Source organism: Chelonia mydas, chromosome 3 (assembly GCF_015237465.2).
Source record: "Chelonia mydas isolate rCheMyd1 chromosome 3, rCheMyd1.pri.v2, whole genome shotgun sequence".
In the NCBI taxonomy this organism is placed as follows: Eukaryota; Metazoa; Chordata; order Testudines; family Cheloniidae; genus Chelonia; species Chelonia mydas.
Window position 1 is genome coordinate 51,424,611 of NC_057851.1, and position 20,914 is coordinate 51,445,524.

A 20,914-nucleotide genomic window follows, 5' to 3' on the forward strand; every position below is an offset into this window, starting at 1 on the left:
GGTCTGTAGCTTAAAGGCAAGTGTGGATCTTTCCCAGGTTTCAGCAAGGCAATGGCCTTTACTTGACAGCAGTTCAAGGCAGTTTTGATTCCAGCAAAACTCTGTTGAAAAAATGAGCAAGCCATTCCCAAGTGCCAGGACCCAGATGTTTCATGAATTCAGGTGCAATTCTATCATATCTGGGGGTTACACCTGTTTTCAAATCATTCAGCACTTTATCCAACTGCAGACTAGTGAATGGCTCCATCTTACTTTCGGCTGGATTACTTCTTAGGGAACTCGACCACTCATCATGTACAGGTCATTTGACACCTCTCTTAACAGGAGCTTTGGCAAACTTTAACAGATGTCTAGCAGTCTGATTTGGATTAACTGCCAGCCTACTTTGTGCACAAGGAGGTTGAGCCGCACGTAGTTGATGAATTAAACTCCCGCTTCTCTGTCTTGACTGTGTAAAGTCAAGCACCATTACTACTTCCTTCCATCGAGCCCAGAGAGTGGCATCCCCTGAGTCTAAACCATGATCTGCAATCTCCAGATCACCTGACAATTCATATTGCCTCAGTGAGTCTGCATAATCTCATTCAAAAATGGAATGTATAGTGGTCGGAAGCTGCGTGGAGTTGTTTCACTTGCAGCTTTAAAAATGACACAACAGAAATGACAGTATGTATCTTCCACGGCGATAATGTTTAGTGGGATGGTTACAACGCTCTGTTCTAAATACTCTGTAAAGGAGTCCAATCTGCCTTCCAGAAGTTCTGGATATGTAGTCACATTGCTTAATGCACTAATGGAAGATACTCAGAAACTACAGTGGTGAGCACAATATAAAAACCTATCTAGAATTGAATGAAAAATCTATTTTTCTTGCATTGTATTATGGGGCACATGGCTTTTCCAGAGAAGGATTTTTGGGGGGGTGTTTTCTATAAGAAGTGGTTAAAATATTATCTTTTTCACTCTGGATTAATGGATAGAATATTGTTTTTAACATTAAAATAGAGAGTTCTTTGACTATAGCAGATTTGTGTAGGCTTAAGACATTGACAATCAGATTTCTAAAGTTATGTAAGTGGCTGAACACCATTAAAATCAATGGGAGTTAGGCGCCTAAATACTTTTTAAAATCTTGCCTTCAATATCTTGATTAGTGCTTAGCCTCATTATGTTGTCCTCAAATAAGACCACTAAAAACAAATAGGCACTGTGGTTGTCAATTCAGTATTTTCTTGGAACATCACTTTTGTTAAAAAAAAAATTAAAAATGCTAAAAATTGACAAAGATATTTTTTTCTCAAATTTAACCATCTCTACACATCACATTGTATTTCATAATTCCTGGGGACAACTGATATCATTTAGACTAATCTCTAAATTCAATTTTATTTATGTCAGCTCTGAAGCTATGTGCTTAACTTTTATCTACTGGAAGTGATAAAAGGGTATATTTGTGAGGAGGGGTATGGAGTGGATACAAATGTACTGAAGGAATTAGAAACTCCTCAGAAATGCCTCAGGCATCAGTTTCTTAGTTATGTTGGTTTAAATTCAATTTGCAGCCTACAAATATGGGAATTTACCAGGAAAATGTAATACTGAAGATAATGGAGAAAACATAAATCTGATGGATATTTGACGAACCTCTGCATAGTAGAAAGAATACGGGTAAGTTATTATCAGTGTTTTGCTGAAAATAGAACAGTTTTGACTTCTAAAATATTTGTTAAGCAAAGACTTTACATTTGGTAAAGATGGGATCTCAAACCTTTATCCTAAAATCTGAGGTTTTAAATCTCTGATCTACATACTACAGTTGGGTCCATCTCTACTTGTGAACCATTATTTTAAAGAAAATTAATTATCGCTAGCTTCTCTAGTTGATTTTAGCACTTTCTGAACTTCTTTCCTTTTCCCATCCTCCAGTCCCTCAATACGAAAGATGTTATGACAACTGAAGACTAGCAAGGATCTACTTCTAAAATGAACTTCTGTGTGTTATAATTAGAGCTTTGGTTAGAGCCATAAATATTTTATACAGAATTATATAGACCGTAAAGATGCATAAGGTTCACTAAAGCATCCAGTAGTCCATCCTCCTGTCACAGTATGATGTATAACTCTAAAAAACTGATTTTTTGTGTTACAAGCAATACTGTATTCAATAAATGGAAACTCAACTATCGCACACGATGAAAGTGTTTCCTGCAAAACAAACGTGCAAACGCACAAGAAAGTCTTCCTGATCTTTCTGAATTCCCACTTTCTGACCACCATTGCCTCATTCAGTCACTCACTGCTTTAATACTCTCGAGTTACCTAACATCTCTGATTGCTCTGTTGCTCTCAACCTTCTTTTGTCCCAGAACTCACTTCTTTCTGATAAATCCATGTTGTCTCCTTTGACTCCTATCCTTCTCTTAAATCTTGACTCTTTGTTTTTTACTCATATCATGCTGCCCCCCACACCCAATTCCTAATCTAGGTTCTTCCACCTCATTTGGCAGCCGGTATCAAGTGGAGTGCCCCAAGGATCGGTCCTCAGGCCGGTTTTGTTCAATACCTTCATAAATGATCTGGAGGATGGTGTGGATTGCACCCTCAGCAAGTTTGCAGATGACACTAAACTGGGAGGAGAGGTAGATACGCTGGAGGGTAGGGATAGGATACAGAGGGCCCTAGACAAATTAGAGGATTGGGCCAAAAGAAATCTGATGAGGTTCAACAAGGACAAGTGCAGAGTGCTGCACTTAGGACGGAAGAATTCCGTGCACCGCTACAGACTAGGGACCGAATGGCTCGGCAGCAATTCTGTATAAAAGGACCTAGAGTTACAGTGGACGAGAAGCTGGACATGAGTCAACAGTGTGCCGTTGTTGCCAAGAAGGCCAATGGCATTTTGGGATGTACAGGTAGGGGCATTGCCAGCAGATCGAGGTACGTGATCGTTCCCCTCTATTTGACTCTGGTGAGGCCTCATCTGGAGTACTGTGTCCAGTTTTGGGCCCCACACTACAAGAAGGATGTGGAAAAATTGGAAAGAGTCCAGCAGAGGGCAACAAAAATGATTAGGGGACTGGACCACATCACTCAATAGGAGAGGCTGAGGGAACTGGGATTGTTTAGTCTGCAGAAGAGAAGAATGAGGGGGGATTTGATAGCTTCTTTCAACTACCTGAAAGGGGGTTCCAAAGAGGATGGATCTAGACTGTTCTCAGGGGTAGCTGATGACAGAACAAGGAGTAATGGTCTCAAGTTGCAGTGGGGGAGGTTTAGGTTGGATATTAGGAAAAACTTTTTCACTAGGAGGGTGGTGAAACACTGGAATGTGTTACCTAGGGAGGTGGTGGAATCTCCTTCCTTACATATTTTTAAGGTCAGGCTTGACAAAGCCCTGGCTGGGATGATTTAGTTGGGGATTGGTCCTGCTTTGAGAAGGGGATTGGACTAGATGTGACCTCCTGAGGTCCCTTCCAACCCTGATATTCTATGATTCTGTGATTTGCTGCCTCCATTCCTATTCTTGGACCACTGAGGAAATCTGGAAGCTATGCAGATTTCCTACACTTTAGGTTCACGTTCTCTTCCCATATATACCCCCCATTTCTTTCTAAACAACATTACTTCCTCTTTCTAATCTTCTGTTAAACTACCAACCCCATCAACTATTCTCAACAATTAAAACCTTTCAAAGTAACCCAACTTTGCAACCCTTGTTTTCATATTTTTCTGCCAAGTGTTCTATACAGAGATGCCACAGTTATATATTTAGCTTTCAAGTGGGGTTCATTGTTCAAGTTTTTGAAGAGTTTTACTAAATTCTGCTCTGCCCTCTTCCTTCCCCCCTCCAACTTCCTACTTCATTTCCACTATCATATACCCCTTCGTCTACTTCCATCTGAATGAATGGTCGAATCATAAGATAAGTGAAGAAACTAGATTGGTAGACAACTCAGTCAGCTAGTTCTTTGTGGACACTGCATAAGAAGCAGGTTATGTCTACACTACAAGTGCTGCAACAACACTGCTGCAGCATTGCATTTACACTGCTGTCATGCTGTCGAGTGGACACTTGCAACAGAAGGGGTTTCCATTATCATAGTAAATCCCCCTCTTCAAGAAAAGGTAAATATGTCAGTGAAAGAATTCTTCCATCGATCTAGCTACACAAGGGCTTAGGTCAACCTACCTACATTTTTCAAGGAATTTTCCAGACCTTTGAGCTACATAGTTAGATCATCCTAAATTTTAAGTGTAGACCAGGCTATACATCTTCAGAAGGAATTCAAAAGAGTTTGTGGACCAACTCAGGTGAAAGAAAGCACAGTCAAGTCTCAGTTCAGGAAATTACTTAAATTCCATTACTCATATGCTTAAAGTTAGGCATATTCTTAAACACTTTGCTTGCTTGAGAGTACCAAGAGAACAGTGCAGATTGTGTATCAAGCTCTAGAAATAAAAATACACATATGAAGCTGCAGCTATGGAAACATATTTCTCAAGTACCATATTTGAATGAATTCAGGTACCTCAGGGTATGGCTTGACCTTTATTTTAGTTCTGAATGTCAAATATGTTGAATGAATTTGTTCACCAAAAGTTGATAGAATTGCTTTAAAAGTAGTTTAGTCTGCTCTTTTGACCATGATACATGCAAAACTGTGTTCAGTGTTGCAGGGAAAGTTATATCGTGGAGTTGAACTGTGATTTATGATAAGTTACACACCTTTATTCTCAAATTAAAATTCTTTCAGCATTGTGAAATGTCTGGGAGATTTTATTTGGAATTTGCTCAGTATCAGATTCCACCCATGACTGAGATTCTTATGTAAACTTATCTATTAAGGATGCAGTTTTCCAGTCCACTGGCGTAGTAGGAGTTCGGTCTGAATAAGGACTGCAGAATCAGACCACACTCAAGAGGATTTTTTTTGCAGAATTCGTGTACATGTTAGCATTATTAGATGCACTTAATAAATTACAGTATATTGATAGTTATGTCAAGATTAAGAAATATTTTAACTCTTTTGCGCAAGGTAATCCCACACCAGTTTCGCAACAAAGTGCTCTCCACATGCTCTTAATGAACGTATTGGTTCTCTATGAAGTTTAGTTGTAGCCCTGTTGGTACCGCAGCATTATCTTGGAACTAGGTCAGATTTCGGGGAACAGGTTTCCAAATCCATTTGAAATCCCAAATACCAGGAAATGAAGTTTCTGGTGAGTGCTCCACCCTCTTCATGAGGCCCACCCTGTGTTCCCATGTACTTAAATACATTTGTACATTAAGTACACACTTAAGTATTTCGAAACACTCTACATGACTTGTACTTTAAATAATCTGCACTTAGCATTTGCACATAAGTACATTTTTAAAATACTTCAAACAGAAGTAACTTTTTTTATCTACAACTTCTTTTTCAAAATGTTTTTTTTTTTAAATCACATCCCTTCCAACTGTCCCGAATTCGGGTTGGCCCTCACTACCCACTACGTGCAGCTTGGGAGCTTCAGGCCATGAGTTCCTGCTGCCATGGCTTTTTTTTTTCCTCCTGTTGGCTCTGTTGTTGCACTGGCAAGGATGTGGTGGCCCCACACTGGTCATTGCAACCAGCCTTAGAGAGACTCACTCCCCAGCCCAGCTGCAGTGAGGAAATTCACTGTGTGGCCAGACCCAGCCCTGTGAAAGGGTGAGTCAGTGCAGGAGGGTTGAGACAGAGGAAGCAGATATGTACCTCCCAGTGTCCCACATGGAGAGAACAAGCCCAGTAGCTGCATCCCCTGCAAGGTGGGGTAGGAAACTCCAACCAGCCACTAGTATATAGTAGAAATGAAATTTATAAATCTATTCACTTTTGTAAGAGTTTTTTTCATTGTTATTCCATTCTTACCTGTGTATATGGAAAAAAATAATTGTTGATCTTTTTCTTTCTCTTCCATTATGTTTATTATCTATTTTATTTATTTATTTATTATATATTGACCACAGAATTGTAGAAAATACAGGAATTTAAAGTATTTGCACTTTTATATATAAATACTATTTCTGCAGTAGTCTTGCATTTGTACTTATAAGTACTTCTGTAATGATGTACTTGGCACTAAAACTTAAGTCCTTTTTATCAATACTTACAGCAACACTGGCCCTGCCCTCTCCCCTACCTTCCACTCAGTCTTCCAACATATTTAATTACACATTCCTTTCTCTCCTCAACAGTGATTCCACAATGTCTTCAATTCCTGCTCTTCCATGTGCCTGAGACCCTTTCTTAACCCAGCTTGTTTCCAAATACTGGATACTCTATCTTGCTGCCAGGCCACAGTGCTCCCAACACCCTTGCTCTCAAAACTTATATTCAACTAGACCCAGATTCACAACACCTCAGCTGCTGTTGCCTCAAACTCCAGACACCATGGCACAGCATCCATATGGTCCTAAGTCTCTTCCTTCCTCATGACCCCAAATCTTTTCTTCAGGGAGCTCTATTTACAGAAATAAAGCCCTTGCTGCATGATATCTCCCAATTCTCCACTTCCCAGCCCTTTTAGACCATAGCCCACCCGAATCTCCAGAGATGAATTAAGAAATTTTCTCATCCCTGTCTTCCATTTGCGTTTTCTTCTATCCCCACCCACTTGCACCTTCTTCCAATGGGATGAAATTCACAGGTGAGAGGTCTCTATTTTCTGCCTCTAGTGATGATTGAAACAGATTTTAGCTTATTTCATCTATTTACTTAAACTAACCACACACACACACACACTCACACAAAGAGTCCAGTACTGATTCTGCCGTAATCTAGTCTGGTTATACTGTCTCTCTCATTCTCTACTACTGATTCTTGTCTCTGTGTGAGCCAACAGGAAGGGTGCACCACAAAGATGTACAGGATGCAAATCAACTTTAAACTTCCTACTTAGGTTTAAAACTTTATAGCACAATGAGATCCCTCTTTCCTTCCTAATGACAGGTTTCAGAGTAGCAGCCATGTTAGTCTGTATCCGCGAAAAGAAAAGGAGTACTTGTGGCACCTTAGAGACTAACAAATTTATTTGAGCATAAGCTTTCGAGAGCTACAGCATGCATCCAATGAAGTGAGCTGTAGCTCACGAAAGCTTATGCTCACATAAATTTGTTAGTCTCTAAGGTGCCACAAGTACTCCTGTCAAGGTTCCTTCCCCACTCTGAACTCTAGGGTACAGATGTGGGGACCTGCATGAAAACCCCCCTAAGCTTATTTTTACCAGCTGAGGTTAAAACTTCCCCAAGGTACAAACTATTTTACCTTTTGCCCTTGGACTTTCGCTGCCACCACCAAACGTCTAACCAGTTTTATTTTATTAGGAAAGAGCCCGTTTGGAAATGTCTTTCCCCCCAAAATCCTCACCAAAACCTTGCATCCCCCTTCCTGGGGAAGGTTTGATAAAAATTCTCACCAATCTGCATAGGTGAACACAGACCCAAATCCTTGGATCTTAAGAACAATGAAAAAGCATTCAGTTCCTTAAGAGAAGAATTTTAATTGAAGGAAAAGTAAAAAGAATCACCTCTGTAAAATCAGGATGGTAAATACCTTACAGGGTAATCAGATTCAAAACATAGGGAATCCCTCTAGGCAAAACCTTAAGTTACAAAAAGACACAAAGACAGGAATATCCATTCCATTCAGCAGATCTTATTTTCTCAGCCATTTAAACAAACAGAATCTAACACATATTTAACTAGAATGCTTATTAACTCTTTACAGGAGTTCTGACCTGCATTTCTGCTCTGGTCCCGGCAAAAGCAACACACAGACAGAGAGAACTCTTTGCCCCCCCCCCGCAGCTTTGAAAGTATCTTATCTCCTCATTGGTCATTTTGGTCAGGTGCCAGCGAGGTTATCTTAGCTTCTTAACCATTTACAGGTGAAAGGATTTTTCCTCTGGCCAGGAGGGATTTAAAGGTGTTTACCCTTCCCTTTATATTTATGACAACTCCTTTTCTTTTTATTTTGTGCAATGACCCATCCACTCCCAGTCTTTATTCAAGCCTAAGTTAATTGTATCCAGTTTGCAAATTAATTTCAATTCAGCAGTCTCTCGTTGGAGTCTGTTTTTGAAGTTTTTTTGTTGAAGAATTGCCACTTTTAGGTCTGTAATCGAGTGACCAAAGAGATTGAAGTGTTCTCCGACTGGTTTTTTAATGTTATAATCATAGGGCCTAATCACCTCAGCCACACTATCAGAGGCTCGTTCACCTGCACATCTACCAATGTGATATATGCCATCATGTGCAAGCAATGCCCCTCTGCCATGTACATTGGCCAAACTGGACAGTCTCTACATAAAAGTATAAATGGATACAAATCAGACGTCAAGAATTATAACATTCAAAAACCAGTCGGAGATCACTTCAATCTCTTTGATCACTCGATTACAGACCTAAAAGTGGCAATTCTTCAACAAAAAAACTTCAGAAACAGACTCCAACAAGAGACTGCTGAATTGGAATTAATTTGCAAACTGGACACCATTAAATTAGGCTTGAATAAAGACTGGGAGTGGATGGGTCATTGCACAAAGGAAAACTATTTCCCCTTGTTTATTCCCCCCCCCCCCCCCGCCACTGTTCCTGACATGTTCTTGTAAACTGCTGGAAATGGCCCACCTTGATTATCACTACAAAAGGTCCCCCCCACTCTTCTGCTGGTATTAGCTCAGCTTACCTGATCACTGTCATTACAGTGTGTATGGTAACACCCATTGTTTCATGTTCTCTATGTATATAAAATCTCCCCACTGTATTTTCCACTGCATGCATCCGATTAAGTGAGCTGCTCAAATAATTTGGTTAGTCTCTAAGGTGCCACAAATACTCCTTTTCTTTCCTTCCTGTGACTCGGAGATGGGGATCTCTGGATCTGGATCTCTTCACTCTTTCTGAACCACCCTCCACCTCCACAGAACTCTAGAGCCTAGCATGTGAGTAGTCCCAGTGAACTGAATGGGAATGCTCATGTGCATAAAATTACTCAGGTGTGCACATGTTTACAGGATCAGGGCTTTAAGGTGTACATTTATTTGTTGGGAACTTATTTCTATAACTCTTTCCTTTAAAAATCATCCCTTATCAGAAAAGAGGCAAGTCTATCACAACTGAAATGCTGTACTTCCATTTGCACAGACTAGACAACAATCCTACAGTAACAGTTTCCCTTGCAGGCCTTATGCACAGCAATTTAATCTTGGCAGGGTCTTACTTGGTTCACAAACCAATCAGCAGCAATCAGCAGTACTTTTTATAAAGTCTCTCACTCTTGAAGCACCTGTAGATCCCACAGAAAATTCAGGTAGCAGTTCTCTTCTTAATGATAATTCCAGTCTCAGATGACAGGGTCTTGGCTTGCATTCAAAATATTTTTTTCATGGAAGTGTTAGTTATAAGCAAAATTCTGCTTCTTTGAAGATGAAAAAGCAATTAAGAAAATGATATAGGACCTCTGGATGCTAAAAGGGTTGCAAAATCAATACTGTATAGGATTGTCCTTTTTAAGTTTTGTAGGTCTGTGTTTGTTTATAATTTGTATTATCATAGCACCTATAATCCCTGCTCATGGACCAGGACCCGACTGTGGTAGGCACTGTACAAACACAGAACAAAAAGACAGTCCCTTCCCCACGGAGCTTACAAATAAGACAAGCAACAGAAGATTAATACAAACATATGGAATAAAGACACCATGAAACAATATCAGTCAGCATGAAGGATTTGGTTTTCAGCACATTAGGAGCCAGGCTATGGACCCTCTTGGAATTTCTTGTAAATATAGTCCATGTTTAAACCCTCCCTATCTCCTTACGTGCTTTTGGGCCTAGTACATTCTGGCTGTTCATTCCAAAATGTTCTTCAATGGACAAATACATACCATAACTACACCACTACCAAGACAGGGCTGTGCTCTGTTTGTACGGTGATCAATGTCAGTACTTTCATTAGCTGTTAATGTCAAGGTGTATTTACTCCATCATTCTTCTGAGATGATTAATGAATTGCTGTGGCAGTTGGGTGATTTTCTTGTGTTTACACTGAAGTTTCCCCACAAAATGTAACAATGTCAGGTAAATAATAATAGCTAGATCTTATATAGAGTTTCATTAGTAAATCTCAAACTGTTTTACAAAGGAGGCCAGTATCATTATCCCCATTTTAAGAGGGGTAAACTGAGACACAGAGGGGTGAAGTGATTTTCCTAAGGTTGCCCAACATGCCATTGCAGAGTCAGGAACAGAACCTGGGTTTCCTGAATACTAGCTACTTGGCAACACTGCCTATCTAATTGTTTTGAAAGGACATATACCAGCATTTTTTCTGTAGATACGAAAAAAGATGAAGCCAGGTTGTCAGACACTTTTGCCCATTGACTTCTGCAGAATGCTTTTTTTGAATGTTAGGGATGCTTTATAGTAATCAGAAAAGAGGGAGTCCCCTATATTTTATCGTTTGTTTGAAAACATGCTAAAACTCATCCTTTTCCCCACCCATTCCTCCAGCCATGTGATTCATAGGAGATACACTATTCTTGACATAATACTATAGTTCATGTGAGGTGTGTGAGACATGAGCTAATGCTAGAGTGTTGTTGTGATTAGAAGCTCTTTCTTGTGGCCGCCACCCCCACTTGTTAGGGTATTTCTTCACTGGAGCTGGAAGATGTAATTTCCTGCTTGAGCAGACATACCCATCCCAGCTCTGTTGGAGCCAGTGCACTAAAAATAACAGTGTAAGCCTCCCACTTAAGTACCTAGCATCTTGGACAGGTTCGTACTCAGGGAAACTAGCCAATCCCACAGCTTACGTCACCATGACTAGTTGGTGAGAAGCTAGCAAGGATATGTATATTGGAGCTGGAAATTACACCTTCTAGCTCTAGTGAAGACATAACTTTAGTCTTATACAGCAGACTAATCTTTCTCCAGCCTAGATTTGCTAGTTGTGCAGTCATTATGTTCAGCCTGGAAGACTGCATAGGGTCATACTATTTTTTCAGCAGATAGTTATTCACCTATCTCACAGAGACACAGGCAAGTTGCTAGTACAAACTGACCACCTAGTTCTTCATGTTCAGCTCAATAACTTATTGTATTGTCATTTATGCTAACAGGCTATTGCACATGATAAAAAGCATGTGTGAAAATATTAGATTACATATTTGCAAACGTATTCAAAGAAAGCCTGAATCCCATAACATGCCAACTTTTATCTGGGTTTGCCCTATGGGCCACATCACCACTGTACCTGAACCGCTTGTAAACATTAATTTAAGCTTACAATATCCCTGTATTATCCCAATAGGGAAACTGAGTAACAGAAATAAAATGATTTGTCCAAGTTCAAAGTCTGTGGAAGAGCCAGGAATTAAACAAGATCTTCTGAATCCCACTTGAGTGTCTTAACAATGAGACTTGTTCTCATTGAATTAGTAAAGTAGACCATTCCCAAATGCATAGAGCAAACACCTGAGCGAGGGATGATGGTAGGAATGTCTGTAATGGGAATAATGATGGGGTACAACATTTTATTAAAAATATGTTGCATTAGGTGAGTATAATATTAGTAGTTGGGTTAGCATCTAAAAACATCCTCATGGAATGGGATGGTGTGGCTCTAGGGCACTCCAACTCCTGAGCCCTGTGCACTCCAACACCGTACTTCCTACTCCAAAAGTATGTATCTCTAATCTGCTAACTGCAACATGCAATTAGGAGGCTGGTGGTTTGTCAGCCAGCTGGCAGGCATAAACCACACACATTTAGGTGTATGTAGCACTAGCAGCTGTGTTAGTCAAGCCCAATCACTTTTCAGAGTGGACTTCCATGTTTTTTGTGGGCTTCTATGTTTATTATCCTCATTTTACAGATAGAAAATGCCCCCCCCCATCTTCTATCTGCCAGCCCTGCAGACTCAATCTGTCCTCCATGAATCAAACTGAGTTCTTTCCATCTCACATATTATCATCATTATCAAAGTTTCAGTAGGCCATATTATTTCCACAGTGATTCCTATGCAATTGTCTTTAATGGGATTGCACAGGTGAAACTGACTGAAATGTAGTAAATGATCTGTTGATGAAGTATTCAATGGAATAGACTCTAGAAAGCTCAGCTTTAGCTGTGTTGGCTCTCCAGCAATAAGAGGATGAAAAGCAGTAAAACTTTTCTGTCGCTGTGAATTAATACAAGGAGCAGATTCACTGAGTAAAATTATATTTCTCCAGTAGTTTTAGAGTTCTGTCCTACTCCCCATTGAGTGCACTAATGAGAATCCATCTCAGTCTCTGTGGAACACAGAAAAGGATTTTCCCTAATTCATTAATTCTCACAGAATTCACACTGGAGATGTTGGTTAAATTCCACTTTTAGCAAAATTTCACAAACAAAATGGAAATGAACCCTCTCCCAAATTTCATACTCGTCAAGGCCAAAAATTCAGAAAACTGGAAATTATATGCAAATAGCTAAGTGTTGTATTTTGCATATTGGATGCGTATGCCTTACCTTATTTATGCAAATGTCCTAATGCCCAGAACTTGAACGTGACAAGGCTGCAGCACGGAATGGGCTTTAGAACCACAGGAATGGATGCGTCTCTGGTTAGCCCTGGTCTCTTCTTGGGTTAGGCTCTGCCTTCAGAAGCTCATTGCCCTGGATTCGGTGAAGGGCTGTGGCTGCCCTGAGCTGGGATGGGGATCTGGTTGCTTTCTGATAGAGAGTCTCTGGTGGGACTGCTTGACCCTAGCTGTACAACAAAAAATGGGAGGCAACAGTATTCAAGAAACTTGCACATCAGTTTTTAACACAGTCAATAATAGCAACCAGGCTTAATTCATTAGTGTTTATAAATTGCTTTGAGATCCTCTGATTGGAGGATACTACGCAAGTGTTAGAATATATATTTTTATGGCTTATCTATTAAATCTATTATCTACACGTCATATATTTAAGTTTTATATATGATGTGTTTGAACTAGACAAGAGTTCTATCATTCTAAATTGCAAGAAGGAAAGGTCCCCTAATGCCATCTTTTTATTCCCTAGGTCTTGGACTGGCTGACACCAGCTAGGTTCCTGGCATAATGTAGAGGAGTCAGAGGGCTGGTCTAAGTTAAGTTGGTGCAAAAGTACCATAGAGACCACTATACTGTTCAAGATCAGGTGGAGCACCATGTACTCCACTCCAATCCTCCTGCTGCCTACATGTGTGGGAAAGCCAGTCCCATAGAGCCACTTATGGTGTCTCGACGCCACCTGAAGGTTCCTCGGTGTCTGGCAGAATCTTCATCTGCCTCTGGAGGGCAGTTTTCCATGAGTTTTGTGCTGCTTTTGTAACCCAATATGACTGTACAAAGGCTAAGAATTTGGCCCCAAATTTTCAGTGCAATATATTTTTATTTACAAGCCTGTGTGAAACATGATCCTGCTATTATTGTTCTGTGTTAAGGATACAACTGTGTCAGTGAGAGTTGTTCTCCAAAATGGTACACGTTCAAATGACCCATTGTGAGAGTGGGCCACAAAATGACCTGTATCACAATGAAAATAATTAATTTCAGATTTCAAATGAGTATGATTTTGTTCTCCCTGCACAGGAAATAGTGAATATAGAAATATTGAATCAGAAAACTCTTTAACAAAAATGCAATTTTATTAATTTACATGAAATAGAGAAACCCAAAGAGGTTAATATAACCCTGTTACTGTCCAACATTAAACAGTTTTGTATTCATCAGCCTGCTTAATACCACACCAAACACACCATTAAAATCTTTAAAACCTTTCATTAAAGACAAAGAAAAGAAGGAAAAAAAACTGTTAAAGCTTTTGAAGTGCAAAGTATTATATAAAGCTTTCATTTTAACAACATCCCTTGTTCCCTCTCCCTTTAGCTGGAGAGAGTTTAGAAGGAACCTCCACCCTTGTTTGACAGTCTCTTAGATGGTATCAAAGATGGTAACAACTGTCCTTTGGGGCCAAAAGAAGAAGTGAGTTGAGATGGGCTGGAGCTGTTGTTGGTACTGTTGTTGTTAAAGTCTAATCACATTTCATCTCAGGTGGTGATTGGGCGCGTAGAGGCCCACTCTGCTGAGGACCGATTAAGACAAAGAAGATTCAGGTGATCGGGATGGCAGCCATCATGATTAAGCTTGCTCGAGTAACCTTTCTGTTCTTTCATAGTTTCCCTCCAAAGTCTCTTTCTTTAGGGACCCACAAAGACAATGGTAGGTAGAATAGCCCGTCATTATTTTGTTCCACAATTAATCCCATTCCCATAAAGCCAAACTTGGCATAGGTAACTTTGTTCCCACATTTTCTTATTTATTAAGTCTGACCTCTACACAGTCTTTGAGCCATATCAATATCTTTTTGTTTGACTTAATTCAGTCTCTTTTTCTGATTCTCTTGCACCTGTTTATAACATTCATTATTGAAAACATCTTGACCTACTTTCCATAGTTACTTTCCAAGCAAGCAAAAATTAGAGGCCCAATGGTCACAAAATGCTTTTTTACTCTGCCACTTTTAAGAAGTGGATGCTGGGGTAGGAATATTGTCTTCCATTTAAAAAAAACAAAAAACCTCTTATCTAGTCAAGTAAAAACAAAGTATTCTGAAACTTAAATCACAATAATGTATTATTTTCTTTTCTCAAAATTACCAGAACTTTTAAGGATTAATTATTACTAATTTGCATTACAATGGCATCTAGAGGTCCCAAATGAGACTACTATGCTAAGCAATCTGAAGAAACAACCATCCCTGCCGAAAGAATTTGAAATCTGAATAGGTAAGATAGAAAAATGGTGGGAGAAAGCATCTCCCCCCATTTACAGAACGAAAGCACAGAGAGATCAAGGCCCGTATTCTCACAAGTGTTTAGGTTCCTAACTTCCATTATAATCAATAGAAGCTAGGGGTCTAAATACTTTTCTAGAGTATGTGCCTATATGACTTGCATAAGGTCATACAGAGAGCACGATGTAAAGCCTGGAATTGAACCCAGATCATTTTAGTCCTAAACCAGTGTCTTAACTACACAACCATCCTTTCTGGCTAGACCAACCTTCCTAAAAAGTTTAGCTGTTTTTCAAGAATTACAAGGGGAGAAAAAGATCACGCACTACAAACTGCTTTTTGTTTTCAGTCCTGTGTTATTCACACAGTATTTAATTTTCTGAGGATGCTCTCCACATTTCTTATACCAAGTGCTAAATGATAAAGGGAGTTTTCCTCCCTTTCATACTACCCTTCATCAGAGCCAAAAGATAGATGAGAGCAATTCTTCCACACCACTTTGTTTTTGAGGTCTTTGTTTTTATGAGAGACTGACAATTTACATTCACCTTTCACATGACTGAGTTATAATGGTTTTCCTAGCATAATATTAGGTTTAACACTAGAGAGTTAGGTTGTATTTAAACATTAGAAAAGTCATTATTTGAGTGAATAATGGTCAAATTATACATAAACATTAAATTGTAAGGCTCTTTATAAGAGTCTAGAGAAACATGAGTCAGATATGATTTTCACAATATGCCTTATAAAGTGGTGTTTATATTCTGATTCAGACATAAAAAAGCCAAAGCTGTATATCACAGTTTGATTTGTGAATGACTAAAGGGATCACCTAATAGCAGTGGTAAGCTAGAGATGCTCTGGTATTTAAACTGAAGACCAATAAAATAAGACTAAAAACAACAATAAAACAGTACATGATAAAAAAGGATTGATTTTTCCCAGAAATAGTCATCAGGAAGTTTGTACAAAGTTCATATATAGTTACATTTAAACAGGCATTCATTTAAGATGTAGTTATTTTTCTAAAATCTTAATGGTAATAAACTCTTTGACATACATTTTCATCAGACTTTGAAACAAGTATCCTTTCAATCGGAAATGTGAAAGAGTTCATTCTCAGAACTAAATTCTGTAAGGTTTTCATTATCCTAGTGTAGTGTAGGTACAATTCCGTCCCTTTTAGCTAATGCAGATGTGATAAATATAACACCATGTGTTCTAATTCTCTTCTTGTATTAATCAGTCATATGCCACTTTTGAGACAGCAAGATAATAGAGTCTTTTCCTCACCAGAAAACATCCTGCAGAGATTCATTGCTAGTCTCTGCCTACTACAGTGTACCTGGCTAGTACACGCTCTGACAAAGTTTAAAATTAATCAAATTCATCTTAGAGGAGTGGCAGACATCCTTCTTGAAAATGAGGTAGGATCAGATGCTAAAATACGGAAAGAACAAGTTAACAATTACTTAGACAACTTAGATATTTCCAAGACACCAGGTCCTGATGAAATACATACTAGACTACTCAAAGAGCTGACTGAGGAGATATGAGCCATTAGTGAATATCTTTGAAAAGACATGGAAGATTGGAGAGAGTCCAGAGGACTGGAAAAGGGCAAATGTAGTGCCCATCTATAAAAAGAAAAATAAGGACAACCCATGGAATTACAGACCTGACTGCTTAACTTCAGTATCTGGAAAGATAATGGAGCAAATAATTAAGCAATCAATTTGCAGACACCTACAAGATAATAAGGTGATTAGTAACAGTCAGCATGGATTTGTCAAGAACAAATTGTGTCAAACCAACGTAATAGCTTTCTTGGACAGGGTAATAAGCCTTGTGGATGGCGGGGGAAGCAGGAGATGTGGTATATCTTAACTGTAGTAAGACTTTTAATATTATCTCTCATGACCTTCTCATAAACAAACTAGAGAAATATAACCTAGATGGAGCTACTATAAGGTGGCTGCATAAATGGTTGGAAAACCATTACAGAGAGTATTTTTCAGTGGTTCACAGTCAAGCTGGAAGGGCATATCAAGTGGGGTCCCACAGGGATCAATTCTCTGTCTGGTTCTGTTCAATAACTTCATCAATGATTTAGATAATGGCATAGAGAGTACACTTATAAAGTTTGTGGACAATTGCTGAGTTGGGTTGCACGTGCTTTGGAGATAGGATTAAAATTCAAAATGATCCGGACAAACTGGATAAATGGTCTGAAGTAAAGAGGATGCAATTCAGTAAGGACAAATGCAAAGTATTACACTTGGAAGGAACAACCAGTTGCAGCATACCAAATGGGAAATGACTGCCTAGGAAGGAGTACTGTGGAAAGGGATCTGGGGGTTATAGTGGATCACAAGCTACATGTCAGCCAACAGTGTAATACTTGGGTACAAAAAAAGCAAACATCATTCTGGGATGCATTAACAGAGGTGTTGTAAGCATGACATGAGACGTAATTCTCAACTGCAATATTATGTCCAGTTCTGGGCCCCACAATTCAGGAGAGATGTGAACAAATAGGAGAAAGTCCACACAAGAGCAACAAAAATGATTAAAAGTCTAGGAAACATAACCTATGAGGGAAGATTGAAAAAAACTGAGTTTATTTAGTCTGGAGAAGAGAGGATTGAGAAGGGACATAACAATTTTCAAGTACATAAAAAGTTGTCACAAGGAAGGAGGAAAAATTGTTCTTGTTAACCTCTGAGGATAGAACAAGAAGCCATGGTCTTAAATTGCACCAAGGGCAGTTTAGGTTGGAGATTAGGAAAAACTTCCAGTCAGAGTGGTTAAGCACTGGAATAAATTGCCTAGGAAGGTTGTGGCATTGGGGATTTTTAAGAACAGGCTTGACAAACACCAGTCAGGATTGGTCTAGATAATACTTAGTCCTGTCCGATGAGAAGAACAAGGAATAATATGCATGAGCCACATATGATATCATCAGTAGAGTATCCACTCACAACATTATCATTATGGTATGATAGGTTTCAGAGTAACAGCCGTGTTAGTCTGTATTCGCAAAAAGAAAAGGAGTACTTGTGGCACCTTAGAGACTAACCAATTTATTTGAGCATGAGCTTTCGTGATGCATCCGATGAAGTGAGCTGTAGCTCACGAAAGCTCATGCTCAAATAAATTGGTTAGTCTCTAAGGTGCCACAAATACTCCTTTTCTTATTATGGTATGAGATGCCAGTGCCATTCTAGAAACCAGTGCTAGAACAGCTTGGCTGGAAAGCATCGGGCATTTCTTTATAGATGTGACCACTAATGATAACAGTGAGCGAATGCTCAAGCTCTGTATTGCAACTAGATTCCATGTTTCTGATATCGATTTCCAGTGGAACACATACATTCATGGACTTGGTCTTCAAATGATGCGTGAACCCACAAAGCACTAGATCACATTCTTATGTCCAGTTGGTGGAGAGGCTATACTGATTGCTATATTGACCTCAGGTTGCTCATGGCCATGGTGAAACTGAAGCAGAAGGCAACTCAAACCAAATCTTTCATTAGTTGTTTAGACTAAGGCTATGTCTACTCTAGAGACCTTTTAGTGGCACAGTTGTACCAATGCAGCTGCTCTGCTGTAAGATTTATCATGTAGCTGCTCTATGCCAACAGAAGAGAGTTCTCACATCGACATAATTAAACTATCCCCAATGTGTGGTGGTATCAGCTCACCCATTGACATAGCATTGTGCACACTACCACTTATGCTAGTGAAATGTATGTTGCTCGGGGGTGTGTTTTTTCACACCCCTGAGTGACATACGCTTTGCCGCCATAAGTGATAGTGTAGATGGATGCAGTAACATACTGACCACCAAGGCAGAATGTCTGAGTAGATGGAAGGAACACTTTCAGAAGCTTTGTAACTATCCATCAGACCTGCAGATCTGCAGCTCTAGAAGGATGTGAAGAGTTCAGTGTAATGTAGAGAATGTCATGTCAAGGAGTTTCAAAGTTCAAGAATCGCCATGCTGCCAATATTTGTGATCTAGCTGATGAGCTGTTGAGCTGATCAAGCACAGCAGGGATTTCATCTTGGAGTTGCTGACCCACATCAGCAACAAAGTATGGATTCATGAGAAAATACCCAGTGACTGGAGTCATGGGATTATTCTCCCGTTTTGGAAAGATGGCATATTCCAGTCACTGTGTTATCATTTGGCTTTCCATTCCATGCTGGTTCTTCTTGAGCACATTAACCCTGCCACAAGGAATCTACACTGTCTACGGCAACCTGGGTTTATGCTTGCCTGATCAACACACAGCAAATTTTTACCATTAAATTACTGAAAAAGCCCAAGAATTTCAGTGAAGCAACAATGAGATGTATGTAATCTTATTGATTAAAAGCTGTCTTTCACTCTGTCGATTGTTGCTCCTCTGGCTCAGCCTGCAAGTGCTGGTTTGCCTAGCAAGCTCCTCAACCTTCTGATAGAACTGTTGCCCAAATGAGAGCCATGTCTGCTTAGGATGTCCAATTGGTTTGAGTACAACAGCAGTGTTCATTAAAGGTTCATGGATGACCTGATTTGTTCAACACTGTTATTGACCAAATGATGGGAATCCATCAGTAGCCACATACTGAAGGTGGTGCTGCATGAATTCTGCATAACAGAAGTGGAATATGCAGATGACAAGGTTATATTCACATCCTTACAAACTAATCTCATCAATGCCCTGAATAAATAAACTTGCTCTTCAAGTCAATTGAAAGAACACCAAACTGATGAAAGTGGCTGATGGACCTCTACATTTTCCCATCATAGTCAACGGACAACAACTTGAATTTATCCCCAAGGAAGGAGGTTGCCTTGCTGACCTGAAACATCGAATCAGCAAGGCTACAGGTGTCATGCATGTTCTTTGGAAGTCTCTATGGCATCAAAGCCACATATCAATCTGAACTAAGATGTCTATCTCTCAAGCAGCAGTGGATTCTGTCCTTTTGTATGGCTCTGAAACCTGGGCCATCACAGAGATGTAAATACTCCAGAAGTACACTTTCACCATGAAACAGAAATGATGTATTAAAGGCATTATAGTAGTCTCATCACATTACAAATGAAGATATTGGGCTTTGGACTAACGAGCTTCCAATGTCTTCCCAGTTGACTCAATATCAGCTCAGAGCATTTGGCTATCTGTTCCATATGCCAGAATCTATACCAGCCTGCAAGTTTTATATGTTCAATCCAACGAAAGCTAGATGGAGAAGACCCTGAAGATAGCCTCACATTCGCTGGAGGGATGTTGCAGTTTCCAACCTTGCCCACCTCAGCTTTAATGAACCAAGTCTCAACATTGGTTGGAGATGGGGCTACCTGGAAATGGGTGATCTGAAATGTTCCACAAGCAGGAGAATGAATGAATGAACGAAGGAATGAATGAATGAATGAATGAATGAATGAATGAATGAATGTTTTATAAAAACTCAAAGATAATGTATTTTGGGGGGCAATTGCAGTTTTTAGGCGCAAAATATATCTTCACTAAAAATGAGAAATCTCTACCATAGTTGTAGTTTATTTTCTTCTTTGGTAGTGAGCTGGGTTGGGTTTGTCTAATAAACACTTCAGTAAATGTGTCATAGTGTCAGTAGGTACAAAAGTGAAGTACAGTAAATATTTTGGCTGAGATTTTCAAAGTAGGTGCCAAAAGCCAATGGGAGCTGCAGGGTACTCAATACTTGTGAATTATCAGAGTACTTAATCATTGGCTTAGGAGCCTAACTTTCAGCACTCATTTTTTAAAGTTTTGGGCATTGATTAGATTGTGATTCCTTCAAGTTATGGACTTCACATAGCATTTATAATCATAAATGCCAATCCACTGTATTAGGAAAGTAGGACGGCGGATAACCATATTAAGAGGTGAATTGAAGAACCTGCTTTAATTCTTCTATAAATAAATGAATATGATTTACAAACTCCACATGGACTCCTCCTGAGGGTCGAAATGACAGTCTGGACCTATACATAGAATGCTTCCGCCAATGTGCACAGGCAGAAATTGTGGAAAAACATCGTTTGCCTCATAACTTAAGTTGT

General features: G+C 39.4%; 1 long non-coding RNA gene across 1 annotated transcript in view; it reads left to right on the plus strand.

Moving 5' to 3' along the window:
- Positions 1-16,527, plus strand: part of LOC122465333 — a 30,553-nt gene extending 14,026 nt beyond the window's left edge. Inside the window, exon 4 of the long non-coding RNA XR_006290082.1 lies at positions 16,231-16,527. This is a non-coding gene — a long non-coding RNA (uncharacterized LOC122465333). The remainder of the gene's footprint in view (positions 1-16,230) is intronic.
- The last annotated feature ends 4,387 nt before the right edge of the window (positions 16,528-20,914 follow it).